Consider the following 7,740-nt stretch of genomic DNA (forward strand, 5'->3'; position numbering starts at 1 on the left):
AGTATGTGTCTTTATCAGGAATAATGTCTCTGAGATGAGGACGTGAAGTATGGTCTCTTTAGTATTAAGGCAAGGATCTCTCTCGCTCTCTCTCTCTCTCTCTCTCTCTCTCTCTCTCTCTCTCTCTCTCTCGGTAAAGCCCAGCATACACATCAGAGAGGCAGCCTAAAATAAGGCTGCCTCTATAAAGTAATACTGTGTGGAGAGAATATAATGCGTAATTGTGTATACCATATTTATCTTTACACAGAAATTGAATCTGTTTACTGGTGGGAAGTTTACATAGATGTGCGCTGTATAGCTCCGCCTCCAAAGTGTTTCTGAATGCGTGTCTGTATGAGAGAGCGAGAGCTAGAGAGAGAGAGAGAGAGAGAGAGAGAGAGAGAGAGAGAGAGAGAGAGAGAGCGAGAGAGTCGTTTGGGAATCACTTCACTCTCACATATTCTACAAGCCGTGCAGTCGCGCAAGGTGAGCTGTGGAAAGACCATATACAAGGAAGCCCGCAGTTGATGACTGATATACGCAAGGATTTGTTGGACATATAGCCTTATGAGAAATTACATTTTTTATTTTTTCCTACGGCACCCATTGGAGACCATAGTTGACGAGAACAGAATACACGGGGATGCTGTTGGTTTAGTTCATTGGTCGTGACAAATTTCGTTTAGCACGGCAACGGAATGCTGTAAGACCGGAGTCGACAGGTTCGGGGTTCCTCTCGTGAGCAGAGGGAAGAGAGGGAGCACCATAATCAGATGAGCGTCCCTGCGTTTGGCGAAGTTGCTGAGCTCCCGCAACTGACGTGAGCGGCATTTCCTAACGCTACCGACTCCAGCGGACATCTCTCTCGCGGCCGTTGGATTGGGAATAACCGCGGCACCTTGAGCAAGTGGATTAAAAAAAAAACTACGTCAAGATTGTATTTTTCTTTATTATTGAAATTTGGATTGTCAGCTGTGGGGGGTTTGAGGGCTGAAGTGGCTGCGTTTCAAAGCGGACAAGAAGCGCAGCTTCCAGCCCGACTCGACCTTTCGGGGCTGGATTACGGAGGAGTTATCGTCTGTTAAGGTACAAAGTTCACTGAAACATAAAAGTAACCTTAGCCTATTGTCTAGCTTGAATTTGTCCATATTTTGTACCTAGGTCAGCAATTTAAAGATTTAGCAGGGGCGAATAACAGCCAGTGAATAAAATGAAGTGGCAGGCGTATTTTTCAGCCAGTTTCTAGCCATCGTTCTCTCTCTTCTCGTTCGCTCTTGTGTGTGTGCGTGAGTGCGAGTGTGTGTGTGTGTGTGTGTGTGTGTGTGGGGGGGGGGGGGGTTAGGTATAGGCACCAATGCATAATGTGCATAAACGTCTATAGCATATAAAATGGCTCTTTACACACAACTTCGCCAGAGCAGTACTTCCATGTGGATAATAGAACAGGTGCAGAGATTTCTTGTATTGCCTCCGTAGTCACATAGCATCTACTGTTGTGTGAAAGGGTTGTCCATCGTTTGTTAACTTTATTTTCACACCAGTAGACCTCAAATAGGACAGATACGAGATGTGTCCCCCTATACTACTGCCATAGATGCCATTGCGAGAGACAGAGAGCTGGGTACAACGTAGACCGTCTACCACCATAATTACGTTGCCACTTATCATAGAAAATCACTCTCTCCGTCCGCATCCTACATCGGGGAGCCCCGGACAGAGCCCTCTTCTAAGGAGCTCCGTTGATGACATTCACATTGATTTTTCGCACCATGATTCAAGTCTTCTCCGTGTCTATACCCTCGACTATTTGACGGACTTCCAGTTCAGGCCATATCACAGACGCAAATGTTGACAAAATAGCCCAACACAAAAATGGATAGGCTACAACATAACATGTGCGTTGAGAGATGTAGTCTCTTCGTTTAATGTATTTTTTATCTATTTATCTATCTATCTATCTATCTATCTATCTATCTATATTTTTATCTATCTATCTATCTATCTATCTATCTATCTATCTATCTATCTATCTATCTATCACGTTTGCCACCACCTGTAGCTTTTTCTGGGTCTGTGGAGACCCAGTTGTATTTTGGGGTTCCTACTTTTCGTGCGTCGATATGTGATTTTCATACACAATTCAGAACTCAAAAATTACAATATCAAAATAATAAACAATCAATTCGGCTATTGTTCGAAGCAGTAGGCAACACCGTCTATCCCCGTGTCAGACGGCATTATGTTATCGAAGAGGAATCTGGTCTTTCTGGCCGCTCCTGTTCTGTCTCCGGTGTGTGAGTGCGCACGGGAAGCTGAGTCAAACCTGTTATTCAGGACTGCGCCGCGAGGCTGGGAGAACCGCGCAAGAGACCCTCACCCTTTACCGGGATCTGACCACCGCCGTATGCTTGTGTCGTCCTATACCCGCTGGTGAGGCGGATGCAACATATATTTTTTAAAGAATATTCTAAATGCTTGCCTTCAAAGCTGATTATGATTTTTTTTGTATTTTTTTTTTATGGCATCGCTGACATCGTTTATTCAAAGCGTCATGATAAAGACTGTAGTATTACGCATGATATATTTTCTGGATAAATTGTGTGAGATAGCCTATCCTGTATGACTGGGAACCCACTGCAGTGTGGGAAACACGACAACTGCCTTTTACATACATGACAAAATAGCCTCAAGAAGCTATTTGGGGACATAAGGTAGGGATTCTAATAGCATAAGTTATTCTTAATAGGTTTGCTTAGGTCATACTTGACAGCTGAATATGTCCACGAAAACACTGTGCATGTTGCCGACAAGGCTGGATGGAATATGGACAAAGTTAGGCACACACACACACACACACACACACACACACACACACACACACACACACACACACACACACACACACACACATAGGGAGAGAGCGAAAGAGATGTCGGGAGGATGAAAGAGGAGAAAATTGAGTGAGGCACATTGGACATTTTGAACTTGTCGTCTTTACCAGGCGATCTGCCAGACTCGTCTTATTCCCCCTACAAAATCATTTGCATGCCCGGTTTAGTACAGTTACAATACGATCGATGGAAGCTGACTGTGCAATTAAATGGAGGGGTTTCTGTGTAAATGAGCACGGTGTGTTTAATGGTACTTCTCAAACGGTGTCAAGTATTCACGGATTAATGACATGTAGCCTTTTCCTCCCATTAGTATGGCCGACGTGGTCTGTCTGGAAACAAACCTTAGAATCGCCCAAGTTAGATAGAATGAGCTTCTGACTAGTGTGGTGTGGGTGTTACATTGTGTTCAAGTAATTGGTTAATTCAGTCAGCCACTCGTCGATGAGCCTGCTCCCATTCACCTCAGGAAAGGGCTCGCGAGTCAGCGTGGCGACAGCAGGTCACACAATCATTTTGTCTTGTTCAAGTCCGGCGACTTCATCGACAGAGGACGGAAGAGGTAGGAGTGTGGTTCAATGTTAAAATGAGTTAATGTTAGTGCTATTCTTTTTAGCGACAAGTTTTCTGTGAAGTTAGCATGAGAGGTTGTTCTGTCTGTAACGTCAGAATGTCAACGTACAACCCAAAGTCACTAGGTCTTCACTTTGCCTCCGAGCATTTACAGTTAGTTTTTGCGGATAAAAGAACATTTTATGTCCATGCTTGTAGCATTGTGCTTCGACATAAAATTGGCTATAACTGACGCCGTGTACAGCAAATTACGCGTTGCAATGTTCTTTGCCTTACACGTATTTTTTGTGTTGAAACAATCAGACTTTGAAAATACAACACGTAACGATGCCATTTACCCCAATCTCCATACAGACCTATCTTACATTTCCGTTTCAGTACTACCCACACACTGGCCTCTCGGTCGCTGGTTTGACTCTGGACTAATCTCTGATTCACCGGAACACTTGCTCTCTCCGTGCTGATTTGTCGAACTGTGACCGCCATCCTCTTTAGTATGGTTACCGTTGGGATAGGCCTAAACAGATACCACTACCCCATTTCTGCAATAGTTCAATATAGGCCTTGTCTGTATGCGATGTTGTTCCATCTGTCTCCCATCACTAATCCGCAGTTGTTTTTACACAAGAATGTGTTGCTCAGTTGACTGCGAAGCGTTGTAAGTAGGTAAGCTTCAACCATGCTAAACAGCCCCGCTCAGAGCAACAGTGTGTCGACTGCATGTTGTTCATTTTGCCATTATTTCACATGACAGTCACATTCTGCGAGCCGTTCTTCAATAGTGTGAGTCCGTGAGATTCCAGCGTTAATGTAGATTTTTAAGAAAATGATCAAATACACTGTAGTGTCTCATTATCGTCTAGTCATGTTTGATGCGCTCCGTTGATTATTAGGCCTATGCATTTCTTTAACTGATTATTTTAATCATTGTTTGTTTTGAGAAAATAAACAGTGACGCAGCTCTGTCCTGACAGATGATAATTGGATTAATGCTTGTTTTGCTTGTAGATATTATTGTAAATATATCAACTTAAATCAGTGTGGCAAATCCGATAGAATCTCAAAATGGTGTCATAATGTCCACGGGGCCTGCTCTTCGCTCCTGTGCTATTTACTGCAGCGTCAAGTGCAGGACATAAATGCACCGATGTAGCGGTCTATGACTTATTTGATGATATTTATGCAGGACAAGGCAATGCCTTAGAGACAAGTATGAATTGTGGTGTTAGTACAAGCACATGGAAGTATTTTCAGTGTGGGCTCTTGGAGTGTGTGCTGTGGTGGAGAGAGGGGAGACAGGCAGGGCCAGTGGCTATGGTCACGGCGGTAGAGATGGCAGTGGTGGTCGGGGCGGTGGTGGTGGCACATGGCCCCAGACAGCGGAGGCCCCAGCCCCGGTCTTGGCCCGGCGACAATTCCCTCTCTCTGAATGAGAGGGCACACTAATCTCACCCAGCACTGGCTGAATGAAATCATTAAAGTAATCCCCTGTGTCTTGGGGAGGGGTGTTTTGGGAGGCCCAAGGGTGTGTGTGTGTGTGTGTTTCGAGGGTGTGTGTGTGTGTGTGGGGAGGGGGGGGGGGGGGTAGCAGGGGGTAGGGGGGGGACCACCCATCCAGGAAAATGCCTTTTTAAAGTGACTGCTGAGATGGTCCAGCTAGGGTGTGCCAGGGCCAGGGCAGAACGGGGCAGTTGTGGAGGACAATGACGCTGGTTGTGGTTTAAGGCGTGAGGCAGTGGCCATGTGTCTGGTGTGGGGGGCCTGGGATGGGCATCGAGACCTGATCCCTCCGTCTACTGATATGCTGCCTACGCTTAAGTGATTTACACCTTACACACAACTCACTCATACAGACAGACAGACAGACAGACACAGGGTTGGGATAGATGGATGGACAGATAGAGAGAGAGATAGCAAGAGGGAGAGAGAGAGAGAGAGGGGGGTGGTGGGTGGGTGTTTCTGACTCAGCCTTGTGTTTTGCTCAGCGTATTGCTGGGCCTTTTGGGCTTATCTCTGGTGTAGTGAGATTTGAAATACGTCAGTGTTTTGCAACACGGTTGTGCGCTGAGGCTGGTGTGGTTTATGGGCAACCCTTCTCATCATCGAGACTCACTCCCAGTGGAGCCCCCGCTAATACACAGGGTGTGTCACAGGCTTCAGAGCCAGAGTGTGTGTGTGTGTGTGCCTTGTGTCTGATGACTGATGCCTGTGCTTGTGTTATCACTGTTTTTCATTCGACTAGTCTCTCTCTCTCTCTCTCTCTCTCTCTCTCTCTCTCTCTCTCTCTCTCTCTCTCTCTCTCTCTCTCTCTCTCTCTCTCTCCTCTCTCTCTCTCTCTCTCTCTCTCCGCTCCTCAATTGCAGGTTATAGTCTCATGAGATCATACGTTGTCTGATAAGTATCATAAATGCGGCACGGCGGACAGGAAATTGCGGCAATAACCCACATTCTCATATTTGAATAGGAGAGGTGTTTATCCCGAAGGCTTCGAGCACGAAGCCTACGGATCAGCCGTTACTCACGGCACTAAAATGTTCACTGACGCACTTTGGTCAGGAGAGCGAGTTGTACATTAACCCAGGCTAGATGATATCGGCCAGGGGCGCTCACAGCCAATCCTTCTCTCCGGATCGGACGAGTGCATTTCTCTCTCCCTCTCTCCGTTTTTCTCTCGCTCTCTTTCTCTTTGTCTCTTTCTTGAAATGTCACACATTTGATTTAATTCTTTAATTATGCTGAACCCATTCCTGCTGACCAGGCTTCACCGCACAATCGCAGGCGAATGAATGCATGATGACCCGTGCGTTACTATGACACGTCGTCACCATGGTGAATTTGGCTAGCGACATTTCTCTCTTTCAGTTGGCTGGTGACGCAACTGTGCTTTTTTTCAAATACACCACTCCACTTTGCCCTTTGCTATCACCATGCTGCTTTGTCTCGGCGCTGCAATAGCAAGGGCTGGGAAGCCATGCCTCTGTAATACGGAATATTGTCTGATTCTATTGCTCGAGGCCTCCGTGGCCTCATTTCATTCTTTTTTCCTGTTGTAAAGGAACTGTAGTCAAGGCCTCTGACTTGCGATGGGTGTTTCATAGGGGGAGCTAGAGGCATCCTTGGCAGTTAGTAAGATGATTGGCTTGCCACAGGTTCCAATCAGAAAGGCACAACATACTGTCATACACTGATTGTGCCTGGAGTCAGCAGGGGGGCATGGGCATGATAATTAGCCTGTTAAGTCAGTTAACCTCCCTCAGAGCACAGAGGCCTCCTCCAGAGACACACATACAGGAAAGATGGAGAGACAGAGAGAGAGAGACAAAAGGCCCAAACAATGATATGCAAACAGGAAGGGACAAAAAAGGAAGCAACATGCTGCATGTGCAACAAAGCAAATGAGATGTTGTAGATTTTAGGGTTGGACTGTGCGGAGACCAAGACCACAGGTGTCTGTCTGCTTGTCTGTCTGTCTGTCTGTCTGTCTGTCTGTCTGCTTGTCTGTCTCTCTTCTTGTTCGCTCTTACTCTCACTCCTTAGTTGACTATATAATGAGAGTTCAGTGTGTGTGCATGTATTTTTTTTTTTTTTTCATTTTTTTTTTTTTTTTTCATTGCTCCCCCATCATTCTCACACAAGTAGTGTTTTGTCAAAGGCTTTTTTTCAATTTTTGATGACAGAAACCTTTCTATTTATTTGGTGAGGCGCTCTCGTTTGCCTTTGTGGGTTGCATTTTCAGGTGTCCTTGATCCATGTGATGGCTCAATAGAGGTATTTGAACAGTCAGAGCCTCTCTGTCTCTCCCACTCCCTCTTTTGCAGTCTTTTGGGAATAAAGCAAGCTCGCAACGCAGCCCATAAAGATGCCGGGAAACTGGAGCTTGAGTGGCGAGCATAAATTCCTCCGCAGTATGACAGACTCATAAATACGGTTGCCTTCTTCCCTCTCTCTCTCTCTGTCTCTCTGTCTCTCTCTCTCTGCCTCTCTCTCTCCCATACCTGTTTGCAGTACTAATCTTCAGACTCACAGTTCATCTGTCAGCTGGAGGAGGCAGGCGTCTCATCCCCGTCGATTTAAAGTCAAATCCATTGGGCTATAAAACCCACCACCCAGCCAATGACTGTAGATCACCTCACACCGCTTAAAAAGGAGAGAAAGAGAGATCTGAGAGAGAGAATGAAAAAGAATGCACCTCTGATGGTCCATTGTTGTGTAGCCTCCTACCTGTTCAAGTATGTCAGCGGGAGGTGTGTGTGTGTGTGTGTGTGTGTGTGTTTATGCGGCTCTGAAAGCAGAG

The 7,740-nt window shown here is 45.9% G+C and overlaps 1 protein-coding gene across 2 annotated transcripts in view; it reads left to right on the top strand.

Annotated features, from left to right (window-relative positions):
- Positions 1–424: 424 nt before the first annotated feature.
- LOC134095399 (protocadherin-1-like) overlaps positions 425–7,740 on the top strand; it is a 19,456-nt gene continuing 12,140 nt past the window's right edge. For both annotated transcript variants that reach the window (XM_062548905.1, XM_062548904.1), the window contains exon 1: positions 425–1,068. The gene's annotated coding sequence lies outside the window, so the exon portion shown is untranslated. The remainder of the gene's footprint in view (positions 1,069–7,740) is intronic.

The sequence above is a fragment of the Sardina pilchardus genome, chromosome 11, assembly GCF_963854185.1.
Source record: "Sardina pilchardus chromosome 11, fSarPil1.1, whole genome shotgun sequence".
NCBI classification, from domain to species: Eukaryota; Metazoa; Chordata; class Actinopteri; order Clupeiformes; family Clupeidae; genus Sardina; species Sardina pilchardus.